General features: G+C 44.2%; 1 protein-coding gene across 1 annotated transcript in view; it reads left to right on the plus strand.

The window, feature by feature from the left end:
• Positions 1-275: 275 nt before the first annotated feature.
• Positions 276-16582, plus strand: part of LOC137651024 (ciliogenesis and planar polarity effector 2-like) — a 96876-nt gene continuing 80569 nt past the window's right edge. Inside the window, exon 1 of the mRNA XM_068384166.1 lies at positions 276-673. The gene's annotated coding sequence lies outside the window, so the exon portion shown is untranslated. The remainder of the gene's footprint in view (positions 674-16582) is intronic.

The following is a 16582-nucleotide window of genomic DNA, read 5'->3' on the forward strand; positions in this document are numbered from 1 at the left end:
TATATATATATATATATATATAGAGAGAGAGAGAGAGAGAGAGAGAGAGAGAGAGAGAGAGAGAGAGAGAGAGAGAGAGAGAGAGAGAGAGAGAGAGAGAGAGAGTTCGACACTTGCTCTTTATTATATAGGTGAGGTTAATTATTTGAAAACAGAGACAAATTAGTCATTGGGCATTTAACACATACATCACAATAAGTTAGTAGGAAGAAGAAAATGCCAGTAAAAACAGATCATACAAAAGAAGATAAGTACAGAATGAACTTGGAATAATTATGCGGTTGTTGATAATGAGAAAATAACTTGAAGGTTTATTTTGAAGGAAACAATTGAGATGACTTTTGCAATGGAAGAGTTAAACGTAAATGACTATCTAGATAGAAGAAACTTTATTTATGAAGAGGAAATGGTACAAGAAATAAAAATTATACATTTTTGTAAAAATTATAAGAAAATAAGGCATGAAGTCGTAAGTGAAATAAATAGAGATATTTGCTATTCACTTTTTAGTACTTGTTTGAAAGGATAGTGGGCCCAAAGGAGAGCTTTTTGATCTTCATAGAAATGTCAACAGCGTTTTTCTCGAACTCGAGAGGCACAACTCAAAACCTAACTTATTATATTGGGTTTAAAACATCAAGAATCTACCCTAGTCCACAAAAAAACTAAAAAAGTAAGTATATTTCTTTGTTTAACATATATAGTGATCATTTTGAAGTTTCAAAACTCACTGGCAAGAAAACGTGAAAAATAAGGAGTTTTTGAACACCTGTTTCGTCAAATTTCGATTTTGACAACTGAGATACAGGGCGGATTTTTCGAGTTCAAACAAGGGATTATTTTTGCAATATATTAAAAATTAAAAGACCATTTTTTGTGTAAGCAATATTTTCTACATGGCATGAAGCACTTATACAATAGTCTGACCTAACTTGAGGATTAAGGGTATTATATATGAGACAGTACTTTAATTTCTAGCCTTGTATATGAATCGTACATTTTTCTGGTGTTATTATAGTTACGGACGGGAAAAGATTTTCTACTAACAAACATATGTTTCTTAAAGGAAAAGGTATTTTTGTAGTGAATAACAGGGCAATGTAACCTAGGTAAAAAACTACTGTTTCTTATAGAAAAAATTACGCTCTCTTCAAAAATGACACTCGTTTCCGTCGCAAATGAATAGTTTCTGAAATATATATACATCTATATCCTACGATAATGGGGGACCCCCAGTGGGAACTCGGGGTTTTGGGTGGGGAAAACATACTGGGGAAACGATATATAATTGTTTTCCTATAGTAAATAATGTGAATTAACCGAATTTGATGTTCATTTCAATCGGAAACAAACAGATCAACCAATTCGGATAACTTTGAGTTGCACGGTGTCACTTCTCTTACGAACGAACGATAACATTAGCAACGTTACCAATAATACACAGTGTTATCAACGTTGACGTATGGTACACAGAATTACTAACGGCACGCTGACATTACTAAAGATAGTAATGATAGGTATTTCCATATGTATTTTAGATAATTTCTCCATATAAGTTTTACTCAATATATAAAAAGTACAAAAAGGGCACAGAACCTAACAAACCCACCTAACCTAGCCTAGTAGTATGACAGGTCACAAAATAACATTTGATCTACATCAGACGTTGGCAGCACTGGTTACTGTATTTTTTCATGACACAATCTTTGTAACGGTGCCTCCAAAGTTTATCCAGATATACTGTTTTGTATTTTCCTCCGGTTATTATAATTTCAAGAAGGTAATGTATAGAGAAGAAAAGGCTTGTTTTACGTTTATATATCGATTCCCCAGTATGTTTTCCCCACCCAAAACCCCGAGTTCCCACTGGGGGTCCCCCATTATTGGAGGATATAGATGTATATATATTTCTGAAACTATTAATTTTCAATATTAAACTTAGCCGGTGATTATATAAGCTGCAGCTCTGCTGCCCGACAGAAAAACTCTACGTTCAAAATCCGCCAGCGATCGCTATGCAGGTAGGGGGTGTACTTCAACAGCGCCATCTGTCGTGCAGGTACTCAGTACTCAATGTAAACACAGAACTCAATTTTCTCTCTGTCGTGCCACCGGCAAGACCTACTAAATTCGCTGTTGCTTACTGGATTGGTTTTCACATATTTTGGTGAAGTACACATTTCTAGTTTTGAGCTTTCGCTTTGCAGACGTTATCTTCAATACATCCTTGCATTCTTTTGTTGATATCGGATTATTTGTTGACGACTTTGGATAGTTTTTTGAATTCCCCTTTGACTAATTCAAAATGGCTGACCCTTCTCAAGTCCCTAAATACAGAAAGTGTAGTGCTAGGGACTGTTCAAGGCGTCTTCCGAAGGCCTCTATCGATCCGCACACCGTTTGTTCCAATTGTCGGGATAAAACCTGTCAATTGGAAGATCGATGTGAGGAATGCGTTGGGCTTTCGGAATTCGATTTTCTCGAATTCCAGAAATATTCACGTAGGCTAGAGAGAGATAGAGTCAGGAGAAGTTCATCTCGCTTCATTGATATTTCCTCTCCTCATGCCCCACAACCTATTCCTTCCCCTGTAGTGGTTGCTCCTGATCCCCCTTCTAGCACTCAACAACCTTCGATGGCAGATATGATGCGTGCCATTCAGGCTATGGGTGAGAGAGTCGAGTCTTTGGCTAGTGACCGTAACCAGCTCATGGCAGACGTCAAGGAGCTGAAGTGTAAGAGTGCAGTGGGTAGTGATAAAGTGAGTGGTAGTGTTGTGGATAGTGTTGTGGATAGTGTTGCGCTTGAGGGTTCGTCTGTTCGTGCCTGTCGTCCTCCCAGTCCGGGACCTCTTGCATACTCCCAAGCCCAGGGGAGAAGCAATGTCGTACGACCAAAGGGTTCGAGAGGCTTTAATCAGCGAACAGACGTTCCCTCCGTGGTTTCGGGCGTATCTACCCAAGATCGCCCCACCCACACGAAGACGAGAGAGCCCATTTATTCCTCGTCTGCGGAAGAGGTTTCTCATAAGAAACCATGGACCAAGGTCTCGCGGCCTCTTAAGCGCAAGTCGGTCCCTTCCGCGCAAGTCCAACGGCCCAGTTGTAGCCAGTGGGTCAGTTCGGACTCGCTGCAGTCTTCCGACGACTACTCACCTCCTAAGAGAGGCAAAGCGGTACCGCATCAGGCAGTAACTCCGTCTGTTGCCGCACCTGCTCCTGTAGACCCTAAGTGGTCTTTGCTGCAGACCATGCAGTCACAGTTAACGTCATTGATGCAGGACTTTCGTGCGGAGAAGGTTGACGCTGCACCAACCTCTAGCCTACAACCAACCACGGTTGTGCGTCCTGTGGACGCTGAGGCTACCTTCTCCCGCACTCCATCTGTGAGAGTCCCGCCACCCATGCGTTCCAGTGTACCCTGCCAGCCGCATGTTGACGTTCAGCGACGCACGGAACCTTCCGTTGACGTTCGCGAGGTACAACAACAACCTAAGTTGTTTTGTTTTGACGCGGTGCGTCAACCTCCGTAACCCAGTGTGGTTACCTCTACTCGCCCACAGCAGACTAGTCAGTCTGGAGTAGACGCTTTGCGTCCCCGCGCTGCCATGGTTGTTGCCAGTTCACAGACTGGGCAACAGTTCCATGACGTTGCGTCCGGTTCAGTCACGCGTGCACCCGTGCTGCCGGACTCAGCTGACCAGCCGATACCTACTCCTTTGCCGCTTCCTCCTCAGTTTTAAGATGATGGACTCTCTGATGATGACGACGCTGCACACATTGACGACCCGCATACGGACATCGACGAACCCAAGACCACGCAACCCTCCTTGGACTTTAGAAAAGTTCTTGCTTTGTTCAAGGAGATGTTTCCTGATCAGTTTGTGCCTGCGGCTCCACGCTCTCCTCCGTCAGAGTTCGCTTTAGGCACGCAGTCATCAGCGCCTGCCTTCACGAAACTCGTCCTCGCCCGCTCGTCCAAGAGAGCTTTACGAGTTTTAGGAGATTGGATGCAGTCCAAAAAGAACCTTGGGAAGACAGCATTTACGTTTCCCCCTGCGAGACTCTCTTCCAGATCGAGCGTCTGGTATGCCACGGGAGAAGTTCTCGGCTTGGGAGTTCCTGCCTCTGCCCAGGGCGACTTCTCAAGTCTAGTAGACTCTCCCCGCAGGCTGGCCATGAGACGCTCTAAGATTTGTTGGTCTCCTTCAGACTTAGACCATCTGTTGAAAGGAGTGTTTAGAGCCTTCGAGGTCTTTAACTTTTTGGACTGGTGTCTGGGAGCTTTGAGCAGGAAGATCTCCCCTTCTGACAAGGAAGCTTCCTTGCTCATTATGTCCTGTATGGACAAGGCCATACGTGACGGATCCAGTGAGCTTGCGGCTTCGTTCGTTTCCGGGGTCCTCAAGAAACGGGAAAACCTTTGCTCTTTCCTGTCAGCTGGAGTAACACCGTGTCAGAGATCGGAACTTCTGTTTGCTCCTCTCTCAAAGTGCCTTTTCCCAGAGGACTTGATAAAGGAGATTGCTGCCTCCTTGATTCAAAAAGACACTCATGACCTGGTTGTGTCCTCTGCCCGCAAAGCCACCCCTTTGCCTACCTTGTCTAGACCCAGGATGGACACTCCAGCGTCCAGATTCATTCCGCCCTTTCGTGGCAGAGCCTCCAGCAGAGGAGGTGCTCGTGCCGCAGGGAGACGTGGGAAGAAGAAAGGTACCAAGTCCTTTAAGGGCAGAGTCTGACTGCCACCTTCTTCAGACAGCAGTGGGAGCCAGACTCAAGAACTTCTGGCAGACCTGGGAGAAAAGGGGCGCAGATGCACAATCTGTGAAGTTGCTCAGAGAAGGGTACAAGATCCCGTTTGTACGCAAACCCCCTCTAGCAACATCTCCCATCGATCTCTCTCCCAGGTACAGAGAGGAAGACAAGAGGCTAGCTTTGAAGCAGGAGGTGTCTCTCTTACTAGAAAAGGGAGCGGTAGTCAAAGTCCGGGACCATCAATCCCCGGGCTTCTACAACCGTCTCTTCTTAGTGGTAAAGAAGACAGGAGGGTGGAGGCCGGTGCTAGACGTCAGTGCGCTGAATGTCTTTGTCACAAAGCAGACGTTCGCCATGGAGACCACAAAGTCCGTTCTAGCAGCGGTCAGGAAGGAAGACTGGATGGTCTCCTTAGACCTAAGGGACGCTTACTTTCACGTCCCCATCCACCCAGAATCCCAACCTTTGCTGAGATTCGTTTACGAAAAGGTTGTCTACCAATTTCAAGCCCTGTGCTTTGGCCTAAGCACAGCTCCTCTTGTATTTACGAGGCTGATGAGGAATATTGCCAAATTCCTGCATTTAGCGGATATCAGAGCCTCCCTCTATTTGGACGACTGGCTTCTAAGAGCTTCTTCCAGTCGTCGCTGTCTGGAGAATCTAAAGTGGACTCTAGATCTGACCAAGGAATTGGGTCTCCTGGTCAATATGGAAAAGTCCCAAATGGTCCCATCCCAAACTATAGTGTACTTAGGGATGGAGATTCACAGTCAAGCTTTTCGGGCTTTTCCGTCGGCCCCCTGAACAAGTCAAGCCCAAGGATGCATTCAGAACATGCTAAAGAAGGAACGATGTTCAGTCAGACAGTGGATGAGTCTGATAGGGACGCTTTCATCCCTGGAACAGTTCATTTCGTTAGGGAGACTACACCTCCGTCCCCTTCAATTTCACCTAGCTGTTTACTGGAAAAAGGACAAGACGCTAGAAGCGGTCTCGATCCCCATTTCCGAGAAGATGAAGTCATCACTGACTTGGTGGAAGGACAACATCAACCTCAGAGAGGGTCTGCCCCTGGCTGTTCAGACCCCCAACCACGTTCTCTTCTCGGACGCATCGGACACGGGCTGGGGTGCGACATTAGACGGTCGGGAATGCTCGGGAACTTGGAACTCGAATCAAAGAACGTTACATATCAACTGCAAGGAGCTACTGGCAGTTCATCTGGCCTTGAAAAGCTTCAAGTCCCTCCTTCAAGGCAAGGTGGTGGAGGTGAACTCAGACAACACCACGGCCTTGGCGTACATCTCCAAGCAAGGAGGGACCCATTCTATGACGTTGTACGAGATCGCAAGGGACCTCCTCACCTGGTCAAGAGATCTAAACCTTTCTCTAGTAACGAGGTTCATTCAAGGCAACATGAATGTCATGGCGGATTGCCTCAGTCGGAAGGGTCAAATCATTCCAACAGAATGGACCCTACACAAGGATGTGTGCAAGAGACTATGGGCCACATGGGGCCAACCTACCATAGATCTCTTTGCAACCTCGATGACCAAGAGGCTCCCAATATATTGCTCACCAATCCCGGACCCAGCAGCAGTTCATATAGATGCCTTTCTACTGGATTGGTCCCATCTAGACCTTTATGCATTCCCCCCGTTCAAGATTGTCAATAAGGTACTACAGAAGTTCGCCTCTCACGAAGGGACAAGGTTGACGTTAGTTGCTCCCCTCTGGCCCGCGAGAGAATGGTTCACCGAGGTACTTCAATGGCTGCTGGACGTTCCCAGAACTCTTCCTCTAAGAGTGGACCTTCTACGTCAGCCACACGTAAAGAAGGTACACCCAAGCCTCCACGCTCTTCGTCTGACTGCCTTCAGACTATCGAAAGACTCACTAGAGCTAGAGGCTTTTCGAAGGAGGCAGCCAGGGCGATTGCTAGAGCAAGGAGGACATCCACTCTTAGAGTCTACCAGTCGAAGTGGGAAGTCTTCCGAAACTGGTGCAAGTCGGTATCAGTATCCTCGACCAGTACCTCTGTAACCCAAATAGCTGACTTCCTATTATACCTGAGGAAGGAAAGATCTCTTTCAGCTCCCACTATCAAAGGTTACAGAAGCATGTTGGCAGCAGTCTTCCGTCACAGAGGCTTAGATCTTTCTAACAACAAAGATCTACAGGACCTCCTTAAGTCTTTTGAGACCTCGAAGGAGCGTCGTTTGGCTACACCGGGTTGGAATTTAGACGTGGTACTAAGATTCCTTATGTCAGAAAGGTTCGAGCCACTACAATCAGCCTCCTTTAAAGATCTCACTTTAAAGACTCTTTTCCTCGTTTGCTTAGCAACAGCTAAAAGAGTCAGTGAGATTCACGCCTTCAGCAGGAACATCGGATTTTTATCTGAAACGGCTACATGTTCTTTACAGCTTGGTTTTCTAGCCAAAAACGAGCTACCTTCTCGTCCTTGGCCGAAATCGTTCGATATTCCAAGCCTTTCAAATTTGGTTGGAAATGAACTAGAAAGAGTCTTATGCCCTGTTAGAGCTCTTAAGTTCTATTTAAGACGAACTAAACCTTTACGAGGACAGTCAGAAGCTTTATGGTGTGCTATTAAGAAACCTTCTTTGCCTATGTCAAAGAATGCAGTTTCCTATTATATCAGACTGTTGATACGAGAAGCTCATTCCCATCTGAATGAGGAAGACCATGCTTTGCTGTAGGTAAGGACACATGAAGTTAGAGCTGTCGCAACTTCAGTGGCCTTTAAACAAAATAGATCTCTGCAGAGTATAATGGACGCAACCTATTGGAGAAGCAAGTCAGTGTTCGCGTCTTTTTATCTTAAAGATGTCCAGTCTCTTTACGAGAACTGCTACACCCTGGGACCATTCGTAGCAGCGAGTGCAGTAGTGGGTGAGGGCTCAACCACTACATTCCCCTAATTCCATAACCTTTTTTAATCTTTCTCTTGAAATGTTTTTTATTGTTGTTTTTGGGTTGTCCGGAAGGCTAAGAAGCCTTTCGCATCCTGGTTGATTTGGCGGGTGGTCAAATTCTTTTCTTGAGAAGCGCCTAGATTAGAGGTTTTGATGAGGTCCTGTAGTATGGGTTGCAACCCTTGATACTTCAGCTCCTAGGAGTCGGTCAGCATCCTAAGAGGATCGCGAGGCTCAGTAAGGAAGACGTACTTAAAAAAGGCAGAGTAATTGTTCAAGTCGACTTCCTTACCAGGTACTTATTTATTTTATGTTTGTTATTTTGAATAACTGCTAAAATGAAATACAAAATCCTTAGCTCATAATAATGTAAACAATTAATGCTGGTCTCTACCCACCCCCCTGGGTGTGAATCAGCTTATATAATCACCGGCTAAGTTTAATATTGAAAAATGTTATTTTTATAATAAAATAAATTTTTGAATATACTTACCCGGTGATTATATATTAAAGGACCCTCCCTTCCTCCCCAATAGAGACCCAGTGGACCGAGGAGAAAATTGAGTTCTGTGTTTACATTGAGTACTGAGTACCTGCACGACAGATGGCGCTGTTGAAGTACACCCCCTACCTGCATAGCGATCGCTGGCGGATTTTGAACGTAGAGTTTTTCTGTCGGGCAGCAGAGCTGCAGCTTATATAATCACCGGGTAAGTATATTCAAAAATTTATTTTATTATAAAAATAACATTTTGCGACGGAAACGAGTTTCATTTTCGAAGAGAGCGTAATTTTTTCTATAAGAAAAAGTAGTTGTTTTCCTAGGTTACATTGCCCTGTAATACACTACAATGAAACCAAGGAAAATGGCAGTTTTTCTTTAGAAATGACACTTATTTTCACTGCAAATAAAAACTTGTTTTAAATATTTAACTTAGCCGGTGAATATATAATAGCTGCAACTCTGCGGCTCGACAGAAAACACACTCAAAAAACTCGCGAGCGATCGCTATGAAGGTTGCGGGTGTGCCCACCAGCGCCAACTGTCGGCCAGATACCACTCTTGCATGTAAACAAACCCTTCAATTCTTCTCTGTCGACGTTGACGACAAGACGTATCAATACTCGCTGTAGAACCTGGAGTTTTCTCAACATATTTGGTGAAGTACTTCATTTTGGTTTGAGCTTTCGCAGTGCAGGTGTTTTATCTTCATCTTAAATCTTGAACTCGTTTTTGGATAGATTTAATTTTTGATGACAAGAGAGAGAGTATGGACTTTCTTTGACTTTTAAATGGCCGACCCGTCCCTTAGACGGAAGTGTGTTTTAGGCTTTTAGCAATTATCTTATCACGTTATAAATTAATTATAGATTTTCCTCTATATATTTTATATCTCAACCGCCTTTATTAGGCCTCTTCGATTAGCTTTCCATTTACAATAAACATCAAAATAAATTTTAATGATTTGTTTATATGCGACCTTTCCTGAGAGTAGGCGGTCCTAACTTGGAAACCGAAGTTAAACAACGTTGAGCCCTTTTTAATCGTAAATAACTTTTACAGAGCTAATGATTTAAAACTTATTAAATGAAATATTTTTTGTAAATATTTTATGATAGTTTTTTTCTTTGAATAGTCTTCGTACTGTTTCAAAGATGAACTAACGTTTAGTTTATTTATGCTACGCAGTTTGCGCTCTATCGTTACGATAGAGAGAGAGAGTATCACGGTTTCACTTTGCAGAAAGAGTAAATCGATTCTGACGTTTTGTTCTTTTTTCTTTCAAAGCTTAAATGTTTTAAAGACTATTTTAAAGGAACTTTTAATTGAAAAACCTTTCAGTTTTTCCCTTTGGTCAAATAACCTGTTTATTGACGAAAGGTAAATGGGCTCTTCTCTTCGGTGCGAAATCAAGAGAGAGAGAGAGAGAGATAGAGACGGAGAGAGAGAGAGGAGAGAGAACGTTCCGATCTTTATCTCGTCCCAAGCGAGTAACGTTGTTCTCGAGTTACTCTCGTCCCTAGTCTCTGTACGGGGAGAAAGGATAAAACGTTTTTAGTTTTTATTCTCGTCCCAAGGCACTGTACGGTGAGAGATTGAAAACGTAGTTTTGAATGAACTAGTGTTTAGTCTCTTCCCCAGCCACTGATTTTTTTATCTTAAAATATGTTTACTGTTTTTTGCTGGTATTAATGTGCTTACATTATACGACTGATTTCGCAATTACAACCTTTTGATGAGGGTAGAATTGCGTGCTTCAGGTAGAAATCAGTTTTATTCATACCTAATGTGAATTGTTTAAAAAATTTGATTTCAGTGAAATAAGTGCAAAACAGAAAATCGTAGTGATAAAGTGATATTGCGCAAAGTGTTATCAGTGTTGCGACCGAGGGTTCGTCTGTTCGTGCCTGTCGTTCGCCTAGTCCGGGACCTCTTGCAAGCTCCCAAGCCCAGGGGAGAAGTAATGTCGTACGACTTATGGGTTCGAGAGGCCTTGATCAGCGAACAGACGTTCCCTCTATGGTATCAGGTGTATCTAACCAAGATCACCCCTACCATAAGGCGAGAGAGATGATTTTCTCCTCGTCATCCGAAGGCTTTTCGCATAAGAAACTGTGGAACAAGGTTTCGAGGCCCTTTAAGCGAAAGTCAGTCCTTTCAGGACAGGTCCAGCGTCCTGGTTACAACCATTAGGAAAGCTCTGACCCTATGCAGTCATCGGATAACTGCTCGCCGCCTAACAAAAGTGTAACACAGACTCCGAGAGTCTTTTTTTGTAGGCAAAGTGCTGCGGTCACAGACGTTACCCTCGTCTCTTACCACAACCATTTCCGTTGATCCTTAATGGGTTGTATGGCAAGACATGCAGTATATGCTTGCCTCCCTTATGGAAGACTATTCTGCCGATAAGTCCGTTGAGCCTAGCCGTTTATCTCATCGAGATCCTGGCCTTCAGCCACCCTAACGTTCCTTTGTGCGTCCTGTTGACGTTGGCGTAGCCAAGTCACGTCAGTCAGGTTGTTTAGAACCACACTCGATGCGGTCTCGTGTGGATTTTCAGCCACATTTGGACGTTAGGCCACTTGCTGATGCTCCTGTTGACGTTCAGGACGTTCGCCAACAATCGGAGTTGACTTGTTTTGACGCTGAGCGTCAACCTCCGCATTCTAGAGTTGTTTTGACTGCTCAGTCTAGGCGGTCAAAGCAGTCTCGAGTGGACGCTGTGCGTCCTCACGCACCTGTTGTTGTTGACAGTTCACAGACTGTCAAGCAGTTACATGACGTTGCGTCCTGGTCCGCTACTAATGCACCAGTGCGTGTGGACTCTGCTTGTAAAGCATTGCCACCACGGTAGGTCTCTCCCTTGCTTGAGACTCGGCTATTATCGGACAAGGTTCCTTCAGATGAGGAAGTTGCTGTTCCCTCTCCTACTGATATTCCCTTGAGGACTCTGTCAGACGGAGAGGAGCCTAAAGCTGCTTAGCCCTCTATGGACTTTAAATAAATCATGCTGATTTTTAAGGATCTTTGTCCGGATCTTTTTGTAACTGCTGCTCCTCGTTCGCCTAAACGTCAGAGCTTACACTAGGCCTAGCTACTTCGAAGCCGTTGTTTTATAAGCTAGTGCTCTCTCGCTCCTCTAAGAGAGCTTTACGTTTGCTAGGCGACTGGTTTATCACCAGGAGGAGTTTGGGGGAGACAGCCTTTGCTTTCCCTTCTTTTAAACTGGCTTATAGAGCGAGAGTCTGATATGACACGAGAGAAGTTCTCGGCTTGGGAGTTCCTGCCTCTGTCCAGATAGACTTCTCAAACCTCATAGACTCTCCCTGGCGCCTGGCCATGAGACGCTCCAAGATTTTACAGGTCGACTTCACAGCTATTTTCGAGCCTTTGAAGTTTTGCTGTACAATTATGTCATGCATAAACAAGGCTTTCAGGGATGGCTCCAATGATCTGACAGCCACGTTCTCTGCAGGAACAAGTTCCTCAGGGATGGCTCCAATGATTTGGCAGCCATGTTCACTGCAGGAGTACGTAAGAGGCAAGTGCGCTCAATGTGTTAATTGTCAAGACAAACTTCACGATGAAGTCTACCAGGCTGTCTTGACAGCATTTATGGAAGGCGACTGGATGGTCTCTCTCGACCTTCAGGAGGCATACTTCCACATTCCTATACACCCGGATTCCCAACCGTTTCTGAGGTTTGTTTACAGGAATGTGGGGTACCAGTTTCGAGCCCTGTGCTTTGGCCTCAGTCCTGCTCCTCTCGTGTTTATGAGGCTCATGAGGAATGTGGCAAAATCCCTCCATCTATCGGGGATCCGAGCCTCCCTGTACTTGGATGACTGGCTTCTCAGAGCATCGTCCAGTCTTCGCTGTCTGCAGGATCTACATTGGACGTTGAGTCTGGCCAGGGAGTTGGAAATTTTGGTCAACCTAAAAGTCCCAACTGATCCCATCCCAGATTATTCTATATTTGGGGATGGAGATTCGCAGTCAAGCCCTGCTCGAAGTCCAACTAATGCTGAAACGAAACGTTTATTCAGTCAGGAGTTGGAACAGTCTCGTAGGGACTCTCTCATCCCTGGAGCAGTTTGTCTCACTAGGGATACTACAACTTCTGCCTCTCCGGTTCCATCTAGCCTCTCACTGGAACTAGGACAAGACATTAGAGACGGTATCATTTCCTGTCTCCGAACCAGTAAAGGCATGCCTGAAATGGTGGGACAGCAATATCAGTCTGAGAGAGGGACTATCCCTAGCAGTCAAGAACCCAAACCACGTGTTGTCCTCAGACGCGTCGGATTTGGGTTGGGGTGCGACCCTGGACGGTCGGGAATGCTCGGGTCTGTGGACCTCAAGTCAGAAGAGCATGCACATCAACGGCAAGGAGCTATTAGCAGTCCACTTGGCCTTGATGATATTAGAAAGCTTCTTCGAAACTTAGTGGTAGAGGCAACTCAGACAACACCACAACTTTGGCGTACATCTCCAAGCAAGGAGGCACACACTCCTTCACGCTGCTCGAGATCGCAAGGGACCTTCTCTTATGGTCAAGAATTCGAGGCATCTCCCAGTTGACGAGATTCATCCAGGGGGACTTGAACGTCTTGGCAGACTGTCTCAGTCGGAGGGGTCAGGTGATAACCACGGAATGGACCCTCCACAAGGACGTGGGCAAGAGTCTTTGGGCTACTTGGGGTCAACCCACCATAGACCTCTTTGCCTCCTCGTTGACCAAAAGGTTACCAATCTATTGCTCTCCAGTCCTAGATATAGAAGCAATCTACATAGACGCGTTTCTACTGGATTGGTCTTTTCTGGACTTATATGCATTCCCACCATTCAAGATAGTCAACAAGGTACTGCAGAAGTTCGCATCTCACGAAGGGACAAGGTTGACGTTGGTTGCTACCCTCTGGCCCGCGAGAGAGTGGTGCACCGAGGTACTTCAATGGCTGGTAGACTTTCCAAGAAGTCTTCCTCTAACGGTAGATCTGTTACGTCAGCCCCACGTAAAGAATGTCCATCAAAGCCTCCCCGCTCTTCGTCTGACTTCCTTCAGACTATCGAAAGACTCTCAAGAGCTAGAGGCTTTTCGAAGGAGGCAGCCAGTGCGATTGCAAGAGCTAGGAGAGCTTCTACCATTAGAGTATACCAGTCGAAGTGGGAAGTCTTTCGAGACTGGTGCAAGTCAGCATCTGTGTCCTCGTCCAGTACCTCTGTAGCCCAAATCGCAGATTTTCTTTTACATCTGAGAAAGGTTCACTCCCTTTCAGCTCCCACGATTAAGGGCTACAGGAGCATGTTGGCTTCGGTCTTTCGACATAGAGGCTTAGATCTTTCCAACAATAAAGATCTCCAAGATCTCCTTAAGTCTTTCGAGACCTCTAAGGAACGTCGGTTGGCAACTCCTGGATGGAACTTAGACGTGGTCCTAAGGTTCCTCATGTCAGACAGGTTTGAGCCATTACATTCAGCCTCCCTGAAGGATCTCACCCTCAAGACACTTTTCCTAGTGTGCTTGGCTTCGGCTAAAAGGGTCAGTGAACTTCATGCCTTCAGTAAGAACATCGGCTTTTCTACAGAAAAAAGCCACTTGTTCACTTCAACTTGGTTTCCTGGCCAAAAATGATCTGCCTTCTCGTCCTTGGCCTAAATCTTTTGATATTCCTTGCTTATCAGAGATCGTAGGCAACGAACTGGAAAGAGTATTATGTCCTGTTAGAGCTCTTAAGTTCGATTTAGCTCGTACTAAGTCATTACGAGGGAAATCTGCGGCATTATGGTGCTCAGTTAAGAAACCTTCATTGCCTATGTCAAAGAATACTTTGTCATATTTTATCAGATTTTTTTAATACGAGAAGCTCATTCTCACTTGAATGAGAAAGACCGATGTTTGCTTAAGGTTAAGACGCACGAAGTTAGAGATATAGCAACCTCCGTGGCCTTCAAGCAAAATAAATCTCTGCAAAGTATTATGGACGCTACTTTTTGGAGAAGCAAGTCAGTGTTCGCGTCATTTTACTTAAAAGATGTCCAGACACGAGGACTGCTACACACTGGGTCCATTCGTTGCAGCGAGTGCAGTAGTGGGTGAGGGTTCTACCACTACACTTCCCTAATTCCAATATCCTTTTAATCTGTCTCTTGAAATGTTTTTAATATTGTTTTATGGGTTGTTCGGAAGGCTAAGAAGCCTTTCGCATCCTGGTTGATTTGGCGGGTGGTCAAAGTCATTTCTTGAGAGCGCCCAGATTAGGGGTTTGATGAGGTCCTGTTGTATGGGTTGCAACCCTTGATACTTCAGCTCCTGGGAGTCTTTCAGCATCCTAAGAGGATCGCTGGGCTCCGTGAGGAAGCCAGACTTACAAGGCAGAGTAATCGTCTAAGTCAACTTCCTTACCAGGTACCTATATATTTTGGTTTTGTTATATTGATAACTGTCAAAATGAAAAAACTCTTAGCTTATACGCTGTAAACTTAATTAACTCTGGTCTCTACCCACCGCCTTGGGTGTGAATCAGCTATTATATATTCACCGGCTAAGTTAAATATTTAAAAATGATATTTTAATTATAAAATAAATTTTTGAATATACTTACCCGGTGAATATATAAATTAAATGACCCTCCCTTCCTCCCCAATAGAGACGCAGCGGGACGAGAAGAATTGAAGGGTTTGTTTACATGCAGGAGTGGTATCTGGCCGACAGTTGGCGCTGGTGGGCACACCCGCAACCTTCATAGCGATCGCTCGCGAGTTTTTTGAGTGTGTTTTCTGTCGAGCCGCAGAGTTGCAGCTATTATATATTCACCGGGTAAGTATATTCAAAAATTTATTTTATAATTAAAATATCATATTATCGAAGAAATAATGATCAATGGGGTTAGTGTGCGCAGCTCAGCATGTACCACTTGCCAGTATATAGCTTGATGTTTTCTTTTTCCGGACGTGCAAGGCGGAGCAAAAACCATTTAGATTTCTAAGTAATATCCCCGTTCTTAGACAGTCTGACGGGTTTTCGCTTTATTTGGTGTTGAAATGAAGGTCAAATTTAGTGAAAGCACATTATTTATTATAAGAAAAACTATGGTAAAAATATGATACTTTAATTACTGGCGAAACTGGAATTCATTATAAGAAATGGATGAGTGCTGGCTAGTTTGGTATTTTTCTCTGTTTAATAGGGGCTTGAGCAAAGCTGTTAATAATTTTCCCTTCCCCACAATTGATAGCAATTATTCTAGATCTCAGTAGGAAACGGGTTTATAAGGAGAATCTTGGGAAACACCAAGCATAAGTGATTTGCAGCAATAGTAAGGGTTAGAAATGCATTAAAAACGCAAGATACTCTTTTGGGAGAATCGGGGCCTTTGTATAATGACAGACAGGACCTCCTGCGTGCATAGAACACATCCTAACCTAACCTACAAGCCATATCCTTTCCTTCTTGCCTAATTGGGGGCTAACGTCCCCCTGCGACCCCTTACACTGCTATATTCTTAGCGATAGGGTTGAAAATTTGGGAGTTATGGGGCATGGCCGTCATATATGATTCATGTAACTAGAGGGAAATAAAAGTATCATAATTACCTATGATTAACATCACATCCTGAAAATGGTTTTTGGTCTATTGCGGCTTATCTCTCTTGCAAATAAAAATTTTTTCACTGTTCCTCTGTTCTCGCAATCAGTATTATGGATGTGCTGCACACGCCAGTCATGTGTTATTATTTCGGAGATATTTTTGAATATCAGTTGAGCGCCAATAGCTATATACTGAATGGAGAGTGTTATTAACATAATCAAACATCGTGACATGAAATTACACTAAATTTTGAAACGGATTCAACTTGCCTCTTTGAGACGACAACTTCCAACTGTAGTCATACTTGAACTGAAGTGAAGGATGAATTAAAAAAGTGTTATAGAACAACATCCAGGAACTTATGCATAACTATTTGGAAGTTCTTAATTGGTCAAAAAACCCAGTCAGTGATTATATCATACAAAAAACTGAACAGCTTACAATAGCACCATCAGTCTCCCAAAAGCCTGACTCTAAGAGTGAAATATTCCCCAAGTTCAGACACAAGCAGGGCCGCATTATCTATAAGGCTCAGCCAAGCAAGATCAGGGGCCTATGTACAATTTTTTTTATGGTTTGATTATAATAAATTGTACGAAAAGAGAGCGTGAATTATGCCAGAGCATCCTGTTAGGGGATGTTGAAGCACTCAAGAAGCTCAAAGCCTCTGGGTCCTTGGGTTAATACAGCACTGGACGCAAGGACATTGTCATAAGATACTGAAGTCATTTCCCTTCCGAGGGATTAAGTCCAGAGGAGTAGCACAGCGTTGTCACCGGGAAGAAGTGTCTGAGAG

The sequence above is a fragment of the Palaemon carinicauda genome, chromosome 1 (assembly GCF_036898095.1).
Source record: "Palaemon carinicauda isolate YSFRI2023 chromosome 1, ASM3689809v2, whole genome shotgun sequence".
Taxonomy (NCBI): Eukaryota; Metazoa; Arthropoda; class Malacostraca; order Decapoda; family Palaemonidae; genus Palaemon; species Palaemon carinicauda.